This window comes from Anas platyrhynchos, chromosome 10 (genome assembly GCF_047663525.1).
Source record: "Anas platyrhynchos isolate ZD024472 breed Pekin duck chromosome 10, IASCAAS_PekinDuck_T2T, whole genome shotgun sequence".
Classification (NCBI taxonomy): Eukaryota; Metazoa; Chordata; class Aves; order Anseriformes; family Anatidae; genus Anas; species Anas platyrhynchos.
Window position 1 is genome coordinate 13,971,066 of NC_092596.1, and position 18,288 is coordinate 13,989,353.

General features: G+C 53.2%; 1 long non-coding RNA gene across 1 annotated transcript; it reads right to left on the reverse strand.

Moving 5' to 3' along the window:
- Positions 1–98: 98 nt before the first annotated feature.
- Positions 99–17,364, reverse strand: LOC110352347 (uncharacterized). Its single transcript, XR_002401196.4, has 3 exons — positions 16,774–17,364; positions 7,410–7,486; positions 99–6,012 (listed from the first exon to the last, which is right to left on the reverse strand). It is a non-coding gene; the product is annotated as an uncharacterized lncRNA (long non-coding RNA).
- Positions 17,365–18,288: the final 924 nt, after the last annotated feature.

An 18,288-nucleotide genomic window follows, 5' to 3' on the forward strand; every position in this document is an offset into this window, starting at 1 on the left:
GCTCTCTTTACCCACAGCACACCCCTAATCTCTGCACCCCCTCCTAGGCAGCCCTCTCCTCCTCCTGCATGTCCCTGGCACCCACCTTGCTCTGGAGCTGCTCACTTCACCCTGCAGACATGACGCTGCATGAGCCCTAATCAGCCCTGAGACACCTCATGCATCCAAGCCCAGTGCGAGGAGGAGGGAAATCATACATCATAGAAATGAAATAAGAGAGGGGTGGTTTTCCATCTGAAGTCAAATTGATCCCATCTGTTAAGTCTCTCCCCTCCTGGGGAAGAGCCGAGGGGAACCAGCCCAGGGCATGTGCTTGCCACACAGCCTGGGGAGCAGTGATTTCTCCTTTCTCCACTGCACGCATTTACAATTTTCATGCTGACACAGGGACTAAGCACCCTTGCAGGTGCAGGTCCCAGCCCCACTGGTTACCCTGTGGTCTGTGCAATAGCCCCAGGATGTCTTCCACTTGACACCTCCCCTTGGCTCCAGAGAAACCAAGGACAAGCTGTTCGGGCAGGGTTGAAAGGATCACAGCGCTTTCATTTTGCACAAACACGAAGCCGAGCCCAGCAGTGAGGCCTCCTCCTCCCCATGCCTTGCCCAGCCCCGTGCCCATGCCACCTCGCTGCCACCCTCCTCCCCAGAGGCAGCTGCACTCCGACACCATCGCACCTGGGTAAATGGGGGGCAGCCACACTGGGGCTGCAGCAACGCTTCCACGAGCTGCCCCTGCCCTCCTGCTGCCTCTTCGTGCCAGCTGTCCAGCTGCGGATATCACATTTGGCTGTCCAGGGGGAGAACCGCTAAGCCTTCTCACAGCTGCTCCTCATGCAGAAACCTTTGCACGGGGCAGCGGTAAGGCAGGCGACCATATGCTCCAGCACGGGGGACAACGAGCCACTCGCTGCGATTAGCAGCGCCGTGATGAACCGTTGTCATGACTGATGGCACGAGTACTCTGGGGGAGCAGGGAAGGAGCAGATTTTCACAGCAGATAAGGCCTAATGAGCAGAGAAATAACCTCAGCGTGCTGTGGGAGATTTACAGAGCTCCAACAGACATGTCCAGCCTTGCAAGGAAGGAAACAGTTCATTGCAAGCAATAGCTGGGGCAGAACAGCCAGGGGTGTGAGAAAGAACACTTTTCCCTGGGTTTGGGAGTGGGGGAAGAAGCAAACCCTTGCATGGAGGAGTGGAAGTGAAGGAGGATGCTGCAGGGCAGGACGGGTGCGTTGGGAGCAGGATGGGGTCTCCAGGTCTGGCCAGGCACCGCAGCCACCCTGCTGCAGGGAGAGCAAGAAAACCGTGCAGTTAAAACACATCCACACAGCACCCAGACCACCTTACAGAGGGGAAACCAAGGCACGGAGAGATACAAAGCCAAGCAGTCATCCCTCCAGGGCACGGCACCCTTGTGCTGGGGAAAAAGGAAACTTCAAACCTCAATGTTGGCCTTTGCGCCTTGCGAGCCCGTTCCCAACAGGAACCTGTGTTGCCTATTACTGGCTCAAGTGCATGGCACAGCCGTCCCCACCGCCTCGGGGGAGCTTCGCCATGGGAACTGCTGCCGAGCCACCTTGGATTAGAAGTTACTACAGCTCTGCCAGGAAGCCTGCCCCGTGCTTTCTATTTTTAGCTGCAGGCAGACCTATTCATATCAGTCACTGCTGAAACACGGGTCTTTACGCACACATTTGGTGCAGTAATTCAGGGCCGTGAAGTCAGTTCCTCGGCTTTGAGCACAGCTCACCAAGATAAATAATAAACCTACGAGCCGAGTGCTCCCCAGCCCGGGGGCGATGCAGGGGGGGAGCAGGGCTGCACATCGCTGAAGGTGCTCCCATCACACACATTTATTCCACGGGATCACACCACTGCTTACGTGCGGAGTGAGGCACAGGTCTGAATGTGATTTACCAACTCAGGGCCGTAAACTGCAAGGGAAGCAGGAGAAATGGGATGAGAGACAGGACGGGTCCTGAGGGAACCATAAAGAGATTCACAAGGCTCCAAACTGCTGGTTGTTTTCCTGCTTTTTAATTATTTCATCTTAAAATGCTTTTAGAAGGGAAGTGCTTCATTTGTGCTTAACACAGTACAAGTGAAAAAGATGACTGCTTTTACAGCTATTCACTGTAAAAATATGGAGAGCAAATCTCAGAGGTCCGCAATAAGTCAGAGTTTCTTGAGTAAACCAAGGCAGGGAGAAGATGTACACGCCTGGTGCTGGAGCTCCCAGTCAGCCAGCCCTCGTTCTGATGATGCTTTATTGTGCTTCCCCCTTTCACATGCACGATAGCACTTGCCAAATCTAGGCAGGTAACATGATTTAAAAAAATTAAGAAGCCTTCAGCAGTGAGACTGCACACCTCCTTCCCAGGAACACTGCCTCTGCCCGCCATCACCCTGCCCTCTGCCAGGGGAGGGGCTGCAGAGCCTCCGAAAAACAGTGGCACCCACATCCCTCTACTGAGGGGGTGCTCCCCAAAAACTGTCCCTATTTCTTCCTATATAGCTTTCTGCTTCTCTACCTTCTTCTCACCCTGCATGGGACATCTCACCCTCTGAGCCCCTGGGCATATCGCCATGGGCAGGCAGTCACTGCAGGAGCACCGGGTTAAGCAGCACGGCACCCCACGCCTCCCAGGGCAGAGCCCTCAAGTCAAGAAGCCTCTGAGTGAAAATCTACAGATATTCATAATTAACATCCTCAATTCATAATTAACGTGCTGAAACTCTCAACAGGTCTAGAAGCCCCTGCAGAGCCAGGGGCCGCAGCCCTGGTACAGACCTGTGTTCCTGCTCTGGGGGAAATGCGAGAAGCCCTGTGAAGGGGAACGGGGCAACACCGACTCCAAATCCCCATATTTACGGTGCTGACTTCTCTGTAGCTGCCTTGCAGCTGGTGACAAGATGCTAGTTAGCAGCGTCTCTCCTTCTCTTCCCCAATTGTTTTCTGAGTGACAAACCAGAACATGTAAGTACTCCCATGAGCTCCTAACTATAACTCTGTACTTGGGGAGATTTAATCAAGAAATCTTCTGTCTGATTTGATTCAATTTTTGCAGAAAATGTTACCTGGAGCTTGCTAGCTATTTTGGGGCTGAAACGGGCTTTCTTGTTACACTTTTGCAAAGGAAACCTGAGCATGTTGCTCAGCCCAGAGAGAGCTCTTCACCCTGCAGTGCCCTGGGAGGAGGAGAGCCCCAGCCAGAAATCACCCATTGCCCAGCCAGGCATTTGCATGGTCCATCCCTGCAGATCTAACCCTACCACTTTCCACATGAAGGAAATGCTGCCTAGAACAGCTCATTGGGACTCATCCTACCTGGCCGTGCTGCCAGCTCGCTGCTGGCTGTAGCAGGCAAGAGCCCGAGGCACTTTTCTGCGGAGTCCTGCAGTCAGAGAGGAGGCAGGAGCGGGTCCCCTGCTTGCACAGCCAGCCCCATCCCCACTGGGGCCCTGGGTCACTCAGCATGGGAATCGCTGCCAGCAGCCCCAGCCCTGCTGACCCGAGGTGTGAGCAGAGCAGATGGGACAAACGGACAAACTCTCCTCCCATCCGCGCGTTTTCCAGGAGGAGCACTGGCAAATAAATGGACAAAAAAAGCCCTAAAGCAAAACAAGAAGGAGTGTGAGCGTATTAAGTCTTTTTCCATCCCCGGTTTATGCTTCAGCTGCTACCTTGAGACTGGCACAGAAAGCAACGTGCCGTTTGCTTCACGCAGCTCCTGGGACCTGCGTGGCACACTTTCTGCTTGGGTACCTTCACTTCTGGAGGCCATTAGACAGGGTAATTTCACCAGTTCCTGAGCAAATGCCTGGAGGGGTCTTTGCAAAGCCAGTTCAGCACAGCTGAAATATGGAGAAAATGTTCGTTTGAATCCTAAAGAGAAATGTAATGACTGCTTTGTAGTAAAGCACATTAAAATCAGGCCCATTTTGGCTGATCGAGGCACGATCTCATCAGCACTCTCCAAGAAGAAATACTTCTGATCCAGCCAGTGAGTTTAACACCTTTACAGAAGAGTTTTCATCAGCTGACAACACCCAATTTGGGAAGAATTAGCTCACAGCATCGTGCAATCTCAGACTATAAAAACAAGTGCATTTAATCTCTTTTTTCTTTTTTGTTTTGTTTGTTTTTGGGAGAGGTACTTGCGGTTTGATGGGCCCGGCTCTGCTGAGATGCCATCTGGCTGAACTCCCCAGCAGAGGTTTGCCCTGCCGATTCCCTTCGCTGGGGGCTGTGGCCCGCTTGCTCGCTGGCACGTTGGTGCAAACAACTGCTGGTGCAGGTGCTGTGTCCTGAGCTGAGTGGCCAGGAGTGAAATGAGACCTTGGTAACACTGCTTGGGGAGCTGGAATGAGCCCCTGGAAAGGCAGCAGCACGGCCCTGAGGCACCCAAGCCCACCAATACACCAAAGAGGGAAAGGACATAGAGCAACCTTTTTGGGGAATGAGCACCAGGGCAAAATCATACCAAGCACTTGCAAAGGCTTCTTTCCTCTTGCCCTGTCTCATTCCAGGCCATAACACTGCCACCTGTGCCAAAAGAAGACATTGTAGGGAGGAGAGGGTAGCAGACTGTTAGAAGCTGGTTTGGCAACATGCAGGCTTGTGAATACCCAACTGCATTTTGTTAGGGTCTGGTGGTCTTATTCATTAAAAGGAGGGAGGCAGGACTTCCACCGGGACAACCACGCAAAAGGTGCTTGTGGAGCAGGCTGATGTTACACAGAATGCGTCAGCAAAGGGAAGGAAACGGCGAGCTGTCAGCCCTCCCCAGCGCTGCTGGATGCAGGCACAGCCTCAGCCTTGGCAGCTGCAAGCACTTGCCTGTGCTCATCTGTGGTTGTGTTCCTGTGTGGGATGGTATAGAGATGTTAGGCTATCAAGGGATTATGTATTAGCAAGCATTTGCCCTGAAACATGCTCGTGCTCCTGCAGAAACATATGCTGGCAGAGCAAGAAACAAACCCCAAGAAACGCAGCTCCCTCTGGCCGTGTGCCAGAGCACGGGGCTGCCTCCTGCGGGGCTCTCCCCGGTGCTGGGTGGCTGTCCCTGGGCACAGCACCCCTGTGTGTGCCATCGGCAAGGCGAGGGGGAGCTGGAGCAGGGGTCCCCGCGGATGAACCTGTTCAGAGGGCAGGCACGGTGCCAGTATGTGAGATCGGGGGAAACTCAAAACCTCAGCTGGTCCCCTCCAGGAAGGAGGTTCCTTCACCGTCTGCCCCAGGCTGATCCTAAGAAGCCCAGTATTTGTCAGTGAGGAGCAAATGAGGAAAAAGGACTTAGCTCCTGGCTTCCACCTCCTCTCCCAGGTACCAGTGCCATGCCACAACCATTCACCATTTCGGCATCCCGACAGGGAGGGGGTGTTTGTAGGGATGTTATAGGGATGTATTCTGCTCCCACATGCTGCTCCAAACGCAGCACTGCAGCTGATTTCCCTTCAGTGATTCCCACCTGGTGTCCCCTGGTGTTTAGGGACATGAGCTGCTTCATCTACATGATTTTTTCATCCCTAGCACTGACAATCCTCTGATACTGCTTGGGTTTTGTTGTTGTTGCTGTTGTTTTCAAACTAATCAGAGCCCTGGTGTTGTTTCTCATATCAAAAGTGCCCAGTCAATCTGATTTTCAGAAAACATAGCGTGTCTGGGGAGAAACCTGTAAAATATGGAGCACGCTCTCCATTTGCATCCAAATGTTGAAAAACCTCGTTGCTCCTCTATGATACATCATATCAGTGCTACTCCTGCCATGAAATATTCATGGCCATTTATTATGATGTGCTTTATTATCCCTGTAAAACTCTCCAGTGATCAGTGTCTCTGTTTGCCCAGCCTCCAGCCTGGATCGCTGCTCCTGTCCCTCCCTCAGTGCCAGCAGGGGCTGGATTCATCCCCGTCCCCATCAGCTTTAAGGCTGGTCCTGCTCTGTGCCGGGGGCTCTGGGCATCCTGGCTGCTGTGGCATCAGGAGGGAGACCAGGACACTCTCTGCCTGCAGTAAGTTGAAGGAAAGGAATAAAATTCAAACCAAGATTGACACCCTGAGCCCGGTGTGACAGTGAATTAAATGGCTTTGCAGCTCCTGCCTGCGTTGGGCTGGCAGCGGGGAGTGCAGCAGGTCTCGCTACCCCTGCACCCACTGTGTGATGCTAAAAAAAACAAAAAATAAAGGGAAACGCTCCATCAGGACAGTTCTCAAATGGTTTATGGCAACTGCTAGACTCATTTTATCATTATCTACTAGACGCTTTTCAAATGGGTGTCTCTCCAGTTCCTCCCACCCCCTTGCAGGGTCTGGTGCCGGGACAGCAGCACTGAATCGCTCACACCCACCAAGCTGCCCCCGGCAATAAAGCAGAGGCAAAGGCTGAACCCAGAGGGAAGGTGGGAGAAAGGCAGGGACAGTTTCTGGAGCAGATGCAGTTTGTGATTCAGAGCAGCCCTTTATAGCAGGACACTATAAGAGTCCCATTCTGCAAACCTTTTATTCTTCCTGCAAGAGCTTGCTAGACCTGCCTTTTACGTGCAGAGGGGAGTAAAAAAGATCTACGAGGATGCTGAGAGCTCTGCTTTCATAGAGGCTGCAAAGCTGGATCTCAGTGGGGTGACCTTGATACAACCTCTTGCTTCAAACCCAGCAAACAGTTCTGCGTCGAGCAAAGTGCTGCAAGAGGACTCGGGCTCCCCGCTTGCCAGCATCCTGGCACTGCTTTTCCCCAGAGCAGCGCCTTCCAAAAGCGAGCTGCATCAGCCACAGAAAAATAAATAAATCTACTTTCCACATCATTTCATCTTCTGATAACAGTAATGAACTCAGTCCAAGGCATTACTGGGAATTAATGACTGGCTGCCTCCTGACTCACCAGCTCGTCCCATGATCGCATAAATTCCGAGGAGCCGTTATGAACCACGCATCAAAGAGGAAGCCGAAAATAAAGCAATTGAGCAAAGCCCTGGAATAGATATACAACATGCCAGTCCCACCTGGAAGCCTGAGAATTGAGATGGGCTCCGAGAGGCACGTGCTTGCTCTGCCCGCATGGGGACGGGACCCCACCAGCAGCTGCAGGGCAGCTGGGGCTCCCATGCGATACATATCCAAGCTGCGTCACTTTCCCAAAATGAGTTGAAAGCAGCAGACATCGCCCTTAGAGAACCGCTCCTCTGGCTAATTAAACTCACATCGCATGCTTTACCTTTAACCTTTCTTTGTGGCCAGCTCTCCGGTTTCACGGTTTCACCGTGCTCTTGTCTAAGAGATTAAAGAGCTGCCCAGAGGCTCCCCCTGGATGTGGGTACTTCTGGACCATTATCACATCACCTCTAACCTTCTCTTAATAAACTAAAAGAAGATGCCTCATTACTGAAATTAAGCTTTGCAGTTCGTACCTGCTTGGCAATTAGAAAGCTGGGTACCTCCTGTACGCAAGGTCACTCGGACTTGTCCTTCCACCTCACAGGGCTCTCTGCAGGGAGAAGAAGGGTTAACAAAATTGACAAATGCTTGTTTAAATACCTAGATTTCTTGCTTTCCTAGTTGCAAATGTAAATTTGGATGTCACTAGCTCCAGTAATTAGATTTAATGACTAAAGAGCATTCGGAGATTATGCAATTCATGAAGTTCTCCATCAGAAAGGACAGATTAGATTTGCTGCTCTTTTTGAAAATATGAGTTATTGTCATCATCTTTGCGTTGAACATGTCAATCCTGGCTGCTTGTCTCAAGAAATTTAACAAAATTAATACGTCATTTTGTTACCATTTTTTAAGTACAGTCCATGTGCAGGTCATGTACCAGAGCATTCAGCTGGCTGAAGAGGCAGGCAGAGGTATGGCTGATAACAGAATACATTTTAATTTGGAAAAAAGATACAGCTGTTACATTAAACCAAAAGGCTGAGCAGACCCACTCCAGCCCATAGCCGCATTCATTTACTGTTGGGGCTCACTGCTGCTGGAGTCACACACCCAAACTACTCAGGCTCCAAGGACAATCACTGTGAAATACAGCCCAGTGCAGCAAAGAGACTTGTCTTGTGATAGATGGTCCCCAGGCGGAACTAGCACCATGCTCCAGGTGCTTGAGAAGACAAGCCCTGAAAAACAATCCTGCACTAGAGATGTGTCCTTCTGCTCTGCCAGGCACCAGCCCTGCCCTTGAGACCCTCGGGGCAGAGTGGGTCATGGGGGTCCTGGGACAGCAGTCATCCCGCGTTGGGAGCCAGGCCACAGATGCTGCAGAGGCATCTCTCACTAGCCCAGTAGCTGCGTCCCTCCAGGTCTTTAATTAAGGCAGCTTGGGCTTCCCAAGCCGTAGGGTGTGAAAACAGCACCTCGTAAAAACGTCCCAGCCCCAATAACACTTCTAAATCAGCTTCTTGGGACGCAGCCGTAACAAGCCACATGGAGAAGCCACAGCAGCAAGGGGAAGGTTTTACTGGCTCTTAATTACGAGGTTTGGCACCAGTGTCTGCAGCTGGTGCTCTGGAAAACAGCGAGGAGGAGCGCTCCGGCACCGTGCCGCTGCCTGCGGCAGCTCCCCATGCTCCTGCACCTGGAAGGAAGGACCAAGGGCCCAGGTCCCCAAGAATTTGGGTGGGATGGACGTGCACCCACCTCTGGGGCAGATGGGCTGTTACACCACAGAGCACACATCCCAGGCTCTGTGCACCAAACATTATTCGCACACAGCTGTGTGTGTTGGCACGTCTAGGGCTGCACACTACAGAGATGGGGACTGGTGGGGTCCCTGAGAAGCTGGATGAGACCCGTCCCAGCACACAGCCACCCTGCTCTGCCTTTTTCCCTCCAGAAACTCACTCCTTCATCCCCTGGGTAACACATGGGCGCAGACGCTGCAACACCAGCATCCCATTGTTAGCTCTCCAAAACCCCACAAGCCAGCAGCGTCAGCTTTTTCTCTTTATCAGACCTCTGATATTTTCCTGGTGGTGACCTGCGTGTAATTAACTGAAACCTCCTGACAGGCCGGCCTCTCCCAGGTTCCTCGCTGAGACCCTCTGAGAAAGGCCCCGCAGGTCAGCAGACTAAAAGCTGCTGATGTGAACAAGTCCCCAGACGGCGAACCTCACGATTAAGAGCTCTTTAACCCAGCTGAATCCCTGCCTGCAGGATCAAAGGCTGCAGCTGGAAGGCTGGATGCGTTCAGAAAGACATGGTTAATTGTGAGAGCAATTAGCTTCTGCGAGAATTCACCAAGTACGTGACAGATTCTCTGTGCCTGGAAGTGTTTAAACCTCAGAGGAGATCCTTCCGAAAGATACGGCTGTGTTCAGCCAGGGTGGAAGGGCCTGATACAGAAACGGCCCGCTTTGTGCAAGAAGCCAGAAGAGACGAACAGAATGGTCCTTTGAGCTGGAAAATCTCTAAAATCTATGAAACTATTAATAGGGTGAGACGTTTCCAGTGGGTTTGACAGCTAGATGACAAATCTGTGTTAAATTCCACAGGATCCAAAGAAACTCTGCTCAGCCTCGTTTTCTGATATCCTCCAAGGGCTTTCCCAATAGGGGATTTTAGTTTTCTATTTTTTAGCTTCAAAATGTTCTTCTGAACTGGAAAACTTCTGCAGCTCCACTCCGCTTACCTCCTTCTGCTGCTCCATCCTCTCCTGTGTCCCAGCAAATATGTGGGCAAACCCCCGGAGAGGTGGCAGCAGGGAGCTGCTGTAGGAGCTGCCCTCCTACCCATGGCACGGTCCTCCCAGGAGTTTCCCTTGGCCACTCTTGCATCGATGATTTTATTTTGTTCCTGTGAATGTCACAGATGAAAGCCCCAGGAGCTCTGTTGTGCTGCCCACCAGCTGTGGAGCCACCCACCACATCAGCCCCTCATGAGCATCTTCGGTTCCCTTTGCAGGTGCTGTTGCCCACCCCAGCCACCGGCAGACCTCTCCTGCTCACCTCTGTGGTTTCTGCAAGCCACCATCACACCTCAATGTCCAGATCAGTCAAATTTGGAGAAGGAGGTCTGAAGGATATCAACGTCCCACTTGTGTGATGAGCATGGGTGGCTGGGCAGAGGGAGGAGACCCTACCTTGCCCTTTCCCACCTCCGAGCCAAGGCACAACCACATTTGCAGACCCTGGAGAATCCCCCTGGCTTGCACGTGTTCTGCTGCTCCCAGAACAGTTTGGTTTAGCATCCCTTTTAACTGCTCTGCAGCTTCATCCTCCCAAATTCAGCAGGGTGCTGCAGCTCTCGGTGTCTGCTGCTGGGGCCATGCTTCTCATGCTGCCTGCTCTCTCATCCGCCTCGAACAATACAAGCAGTCGTGAGGCACAGTACATGATGCAAATGATTAAGAATTAATAACTGCTTCTCAGACCAATCATTTCAGCCAAGACTACTGAGAGTTTATTATTTTATATGTATGTTTTGAGCAAGATGACAGATAATTGAAAATGTAGTATTACTCCCAGTTGTTCATCATCTTCAGTGAACTTACACACACACCCCCAAACATAAAAAAAACTCGTTTCAGAATGCTGCATCCTCCCCTCGTCTTCCTTTGCCGTGCTTGCTTAGCAGGGAAGTTCTTCAGGGAAGTCTGACTTACAAGCTTGTGCTGTGCCAAGATAACAGCCAAAAGGCGTAACGGGAAGGAGACTGACAATGCCTTGCTTGCTGGCAAGGAGACTGCACTCGTGTGCGATCACACCTGCTCCTTCAGCAAGGTCTGGGAGGGGAAAGCAAAACCAAACCAAAACACCGTCCCTGTATGAACAGGTATAACCATAAGTATACAAGCACTAAAAATGAGAGTAAGCCTGAAGCATGGCGAGACTGGCAGGGCTGGCAGGGAAGAACGAGCTATAGGTAAGTGAGAGAGGTGCCAGCCACTGCCTGAGCAAAGGAAACCACAGAGCAAATACTCAGAGAGACCCTGCAGAGGTTAGCGGGGTGCTGCAAGTCTGTTGGGGGTCACAGATCAGGAACCAGAGGATTTCCTTGTGGGTATTTCTTCAGTAGGAAACAGCAACTGAAAATGGAAGAAATGCATGAAAAGCCGGGCAGGTTCACCAATAATAACAACAAGAACAATAATAATAATGTTTAGGATGTGGAAAGTAGAAGCAGGCAGCCTCTGAAGCCCTGAATTCTGGTAAGGCTTCCTGAAAGGCATGAAAACAGTACCCTGTACTGAGGAAATCTGCTCCCTTATGAGGCTGCCAGTCCTTCAGAAAGCAAAGAGGTTAACAAAACAGAGGCAGGAGAGATTAAAAGGTTTTCTGCACTTTTGCATCATTTAAATGTGTGCAGGGGACTGCATTCTTCCAGAAGTCCCACTTGGCAGAAGGAAAATAAAAACCACTTGGAGGATTTAACCCAGCAGTCCCCAATTCAATGCATATTTATAATGTGAAGTTTGTATAAGGCTGTAGAAAGCTTGGGAAAAAAGAATACACAAACAGCAACCAATTTACTGGAAGAGGAGTAATTGGCAGAAGGATCCCAAGCTTGTTTAAACCCTGGACATGCCTTTTGAAGATTTCGCTCTTCCTTCTCACAAAAGGGGCTTCCCTTTGTGCTCATCCTCCATGCACAATTCAATGCGTCACAGGGTGGGCAATGATGGCAAAGGGCTCTCTGCGGCACAGGGCAGGATTTCAAAAGCGTGCTGGCAAGGAAGATGCAATCTGGTGCCTGAGGATCAGCAAAATCTGAGAGATCTCCAAGCAGCATCAGGGCTCAAGGTTCTCAGACGGGTCTGATCGCTGCCTGGGGGAGCAATCAGCACCTGCTATTCTGTTCCCAGCCATCCTCATGATGGTCCAAAGCCTTTGGAGAAGAGGCCCTCTGCTAGTCCTGGGTTTTCTCCAGTGCCTTCTCTGTGCAGACAGTCACCACCCAGAGGGGGCTGTCACTGCCCATCTCCTCTTCCTCCCAGCGCCTGCAGATGGCAAAGCACGGAGCTGCCAGGCAGAAGCTTGCCTTGCCTACTAGCCCAGCCAGCGGTGCTGCCCTCCGGAAACCTTGCCTTCCTCCTGCAGGAGATGTGTTTTGTCAGAGTTTCTCTCCCTCATTTCATAGGATCAGTTCCTGCCCCAAGGAAGAGCAGAGAGGAGGGCCGAGCACCAAGACACAGTGGTCCAGAAGTGAGAAAACCACACACACAGCTCCCTGCATGCTCAGACTGCAGCTGAGATGCTGGTTGTTCCTTGCTAACATTGTCCCCTCTTGCCACCTGATTTCCTTGCCCTGATAGTCCCTGCAAGATACCCAGGGCCCAGATGTGCTGTTCTCAGACCCTAAAAAGTGCAAACACCCTTCCTTTCCTCCCCTTCCCCCTTGTGCCTCCTTCTCTTGGCTCCTACATGGTACTGAGCACAACCAGGAGTCTGCAGGGGGGGCCAGGCTGCAGCTGGTACAAATCAACGCAGCATCCCTGATTCAGAGTGACCGAGCATCTGATACGAGTCCTCCTGCATCAACGACACGTTCCTGGGGACTACAGGCACTGCAGAGGAGGAGGCTGCACGGAAGGACCCTCCCGTCACTTTCCATCTCTCATCCCTCTCCATGCGATGCGCACCCCGGAGCCCCAGTGGCAGCCAGCCTTGTCCAATGCTCCCAGCCACCTCAAGGACAGGGTCTGGTCGGGCAGAGGGAGAGGCAGAGGTGGCACCCTGCCCTGGCAGAAGCACAGCACCCTGTCCCAAAGGCAGAAAGAGATCTGGGACCAAAGGAGCCTGGAGAAAACCATGGTGAAGGCTGTGTCCATCCATCCACTGCAGTGTTGTTTCCATGTCCGTCTGCCTGTCTGCTCTCCCCCTGGGCCAGCCAGTGCTGAGCTTGCAGGAAAACGTGAAATTTCACATGTGCTAAGTGACACCTGTAATCCAGGGCTTTCCCCAGCAGATCCTCCTCATCCTTCTCCTCCTGCAGGAACAAGGGGGGTGGTGGAGGTCAGGCCTTTCAAGCCAGAGGACGGTAAATCCGTGTAGCACTCACTCCATTGTCCAAAGATTCATGGCTTTGTTCTCTGAAGGTCAGCTCCGTTTGTTCTAGTCAATTAAGGCTAATCTATGGCTTCTCCCTCTGCTCCTTCCCTGTCCGTATGCTCCTTGTCTGCAGGAGACCATTGGTCACAGGAAAGCTGGAGATGCTCAGAGTCCCTGAGAGCCACAGCAGGAGGAGGCAGATAGCTCTTCATCTCACGAGGGGCTCCCGGGGACCCCAGAAAAGCTGGAGACTGGCGGAGAAGAAAATCCCAGTGGTGTAAAGGCCCAGGAACCACCTGCAGCCTGGGGACAGATGAGGGTCCCTGCTGCAGCAGGTCCGTCTGCCCCTGTAGGGCAGGGACCAGGAACTGGGGCACGTTCTCCATCCACATTTTCCATAGGAGAAGGTGGAAGGGTTCCTCTCCTCTCGGCCATGGCTGTCCTTGTTTGCTTTGTCAGCCAGCTTTGTTTGTCTGCCTTGTTTCTGAGCAGCCCTCGGGGCTGTGTTTTGGAGAGAGGGTTTCATCAGGCAAAAGTAAGGTACAAAGATGAGTTAATGAGAACGATTATTCAGTGACAGCTGCTGCCGCTCACCTCCTAACAAGCGTAAGGCACAGCCTTGCAAAAACAAGGCTTTCTCTGATGATTATGTGCAGGGGGATTAACTTAGGAAACTTTGCTTAAGACCTGCAGTGATCTTATTGAAAATCTAGTCGATGAGCAGACAACTACGGGGGAAAAACACCTTGTTTGGAGTGCAGCTGCTGGGAGCAGAGACAGCCCGAGGCTGGGCTCAAGGCAGACAGGAGATGTGCAGCCCTTGTGCTGCCATCCCGGGTTTGCACACCCTCATCCCCAGCTCACACTGCTGAAGGCGATGGCCCACCTGGGGCTCGGCAAGGCAGAGCCCACTTCCAGAAGCATTTTCTCCCCTGACTGCTGCAGCTCACAGATCAAGCCCTCGGTCTCACACCCAAAGTTCCCCTGCCACGAGCTCCCGCGACGAACACGGGCTGTTTCTCACCGCAGACAGTCCCCTCGATGACTACAGTCAGCTCCGCTAATGATTATAGATGTGTTCATGCCCGAGAACTACTCTTCATCAGCTTCTCCACACAGGCATGAAATGCCCAAGCCTGGCACGTAACGCCTGCCATTTAGCGTCCCCATCAAGCCACAGGGGAACCAAATGGAGTGGAAAACTGGCCCAGGATCCACGCTTTCCTTCCAAACTGGCACCCCCTGAATGCAGGACTCCTCTTCTCCTCCTGCCTTCCCCACCAGCCCCCTGCCCAAGCTGGGCGAGCAGCAGTGCCTGGTGTGGGTGCCTCAATCTGTGCTGCTGGGGCGTTGTGCACAGAGCAGGACCTGGTCCCTGGGGTCTCTGCCCTGTTAGCCCTGGTGCCAGCCTCAGCTCTGGCCGGACCCAGCGTGGCAGCCCATCAGACAGATGGCGAGCGAGCCCTGCTCCATCTCCCGGGGCTGTTTGGCCACTCCAGAGAGCTGCCCTGGCCAAGCCCAGTTTGGCTGGCAGGTGCCCGTGCCCCAAATGGAAACGTTTTGGCAGGGTGGGAAGAGAGAGGCCATGAGCTGAGTAGATGAAACTGCGGTCCCCATCCAGGCCAGGGAGGAAGGCTTCCCCCACACAGCTCCTGGGCCTTCCTCGCCTGGGCATATCAATCCCAGTGCCCAGCAGCTCTTCCCTCGCTGGCTCCCATCCCTGCTCCGTTTCAGGCATCGGTGGCCCCACGCTGGCCACCAGCCCTGGCCCTGCTCCCTGGGCAGCATCCCCAAAGCAGCAGCCACAGCTCTCCGTGCTTTCCCCACCATTCCCTCCGTGAAGCCCTCCTGCTTGATTCATGCTTGTTCCACCTCCCCCTGCTGACCCCTCAGCCCCGGGGTCCGTTAGCAGTCAGTGCTAATCAGCTCCTGCCACCGTCCCTTCCTCCTGACGCTCACACGGCAGCTGCCCCATGTCAGCCCCATCAGCAACGCTGATTTTCCAAAGCTGGCTCTTAGGGACCTGCAGGGGTCTTACGGCCACCTCTAAACACCAGTCCCTGCAAACCACCATCACTCTTCCCTTACACAAACCTTGAATACATCGTCAGCCATAAAATTCCCGTACTCGTCCATGCTGCTTTGCTTCCCAGGGAAAGGCAGGAGCAGGGTTACCGTCCTCTCAGGGGATGAGGAAACCACTGCGGGCTCCTCCACAAACCCCAACCCAACCTTCATCAGCCCGCACTGAGGGCCAGAGGTCTGCAAAAATCAATGCTCTTAAAATGAAATAAGAAACCTTGACAAACTTTTATTTGCCTTCTCCGCTCACAGGCAATTAGAGGAGTAGAACATAAGGTCTGATTTTATGTGATGTTTTTTTTTTCCCCTTTCTTTCTTTTTCCAGTTTGTAGCTCTTGTACCACAGAAATGCATCTTGCATGATAACTATATACAGGAAGAACCCTCACGGCATAAGAAGTCCAATCAATACCACCGGGCAGCTGGAGCCAAAAACATGACAGAAACGAGCTGGGAATTGGAAGAAAGTAACAGACACCATTCAAACCCCCAGGGAGCGATGAAGGGCCAAAGCGTGCCCTGCCTGGCTGAGCAGTCCTGGCCTGATGGGGTTCATGAGATCGGTGCCTGGGAGAGGAGAACTCGTGGCCACCAGGCACCGTGGTGTGGGGGAGCAATGGGCAACAGCAGGGGGAATCGCCCCGGTGCTGCTCCTGCTCCTGCTCAGTTTGTGCTGCCATCGGAGAAACGAGAGGGAGGGAGATGCCCAGCGATGGAGGACCAGAGCAGAAACTGCACCTGGAAATGGGGGAAAACTCTGGGGGATAGGGGTGGTGGGAGCCAGGGAGCAGGGGAGGGCGCCGCCGCCGCAGACAGAGCCCGGGCGCTGTGTGGGAGATGGCAGCAGCCCGCCCCAAAGAGGATATGGGAAGGATTTATGAGCACAGCTATAATGAAAGCCAGTTATCCGTGACCATCTTAAATCTTGTCGGGGGAGGATGAGAGGGGCCATCTCCGGTGTGCAGACGGGAAGATTTAACGCTGTTGTTCCACAGCATGGGCACGGAACAAGCCCCCCGCGCAGGCTCTCGGGGCCGAGCACTGGGTGCTGAGCTCCAGCCCAGCTCCCACAGCCCTCACTAACTGCAGCACTGCCAGCCTGCTCTGCTGCTGCTCGTCCCGGCCACGGGAAGGAGGAAAACTCCTGTTCCTTCCCTGCCCTGCAGCCTGCTCCCCTCGGCAGCACGAGGGGCATGAAGCAGCTGCCCCCTCATCGGGGAGCAAAGCCAGCACCGGGGTGCACTCACCCCACACGGACCATCCCCGCTGCCCCAGCCCAGTCTTTGCAGCCCCACCAGCTCCAGCCAGGGGATGGTGCTTCAGCTGGGGACACCAAGGCGCAAAGGGACAGGGGAAGAGCAGCACGGCCAGTGCAGCCCCCGTGTGTCCGGTGCCCAGCCGCAGGAGCTGCCCGCGTCCCCCTCTGCCTAGCAGCCGAGCTGTGCTCTCCCGGCAGGGAAGGAAATCAGGTAAGCCATGTCTACGAGCACATATGGAGGGGCTGGGACGCTGCCCAAGCTTCAGCTCAAAAAAAAAGTGCACATCTCATGGTATAAATATTTTGGTTTGCCTCCTCCTCTCCAGCCCACAAGCTCCAGCACAGAAACCACAACAGCAGCCCTCAGCGCAGCCGTCTTGGCACTCGCTTCCCTCCGATCCCCACAGCCACCAACGTCTGCCGCGACAAAAGCCTGTGCAGTCTCACCTGGGTGCGTGGTATCACCCCAACCCCCTGAGTGACCCCCTGCTGCAGAGATGCTCCTGGCAGCATGGATGGCTGGGGGGCACCTTCTGGCCCCAGGAAGGTGCAGCTCACGGAGCTGTTTGGCTCTTTTCATTCCCTCCTGAGCAGAAAAGAGCTGAGCCCACTCCCTTTCCTGTTAGGACGGGAGCTGTCTTCGTTAACAATCAGAGCATCTGCAGCTGTGTCCTGCCATGGCTGAATGTGATGCCACTTCCCAGCGATTTGCTCCTCGGTGGCAGCCACAAAAGTTTCTCTAAAGGCTCAGGGAGGTGGGATAGGAATCTGGTGGTTTGGGGATACATTAATTTGATTCCGATGGGAAGGAGAGGACTTCCCTCAGGGGCTTTCTCCACTGATTCCTTGTGGAACAAGAGAAAGAGAAGGACCGCGTCTAATGAAAAATATATATTAAAAGCAATTTTTCACCAGCTTAATGGTTCTTTCTTCTTGAGCCAGCAGGGGAGTGAGGTGGGCTTTGTTGTGAATGCGCCCAGGCAGTGCCTCCCCCTGTGTACACCCCAAAGCCACACACCCAGTGCAAAACCTGAGCTGGGGCCCTGCACTTACCTGGGCAAACATTTGTTTTGTGCTCTAATAGCAAGGCAGATGCGCTATTCCCCTGTGTAAACATCCACTCTCCAGACATAAGCACTTCCGAGCTGTGCAGCACTCCTCTGTTCAAACAGCCACTTTCTAGGTGAAATCTGCTGCATCCTCCCGTGTCAACAGAGCCTGCTTGGGGCTGTCCCAGCCTCCTCCAGCCCCCCCCCATTTTCTTGGCTGGGAACACTCCAAGGGCAGCTGTTTATCTGTGCAAACACATCCTCTGCACGGGCAGCCTGTGGGGTGCTCTGCTCCTTGCACCCTCTCAGCATATGGGGCTACAAAACAGTAGGGAGGTGAGCAGCATGGATATAAAAGGAAAAAAAAAAAAAAAGGAAAATAAAAGAAAAAAGTGGTTAAAATACATACTTGGTATATATTTTTTACATATGCAACTGATTGCAGAGGCGGCATCACACAAGGTCCCAGCTGCTGTTGTTTTGCCCTGGAAAACTTGTTGATCATGGCTTTTGCCCCAGCTTAAGGTCTTTGGCAGGACCCAGGACGAGCAGCAGTGTGTGGGTGAGTCGTTCAGCCTACCCTGGGTGCTCGTTTGGGACTGCTCAGATATTCTGTGGCTGCCTGCAAGGGGCTGGGGCAGGATTCATGTTCCTGCTGAGATGTAAATGCACAGAATATTGGATGAGCCCCCTGAAAGGCTCAGCACTGGGAAGGAGAAGGCTCCTGCACTTGCTGTAGCACCTAGCCCACCCCATGCCACAGGATGGGGCCACTGCTCTGTCTCTGTACGTAGGGAAACTGAGGCAGGAAAGGTGACAGGAGTTGCCCAAGGTCACTCTCACCGTGGTGGCTCAGCCAGAGGGCTGCCCACATTAAGGAGGGATAACGAGGAGCAGAGAAGGGCTGCTGGGG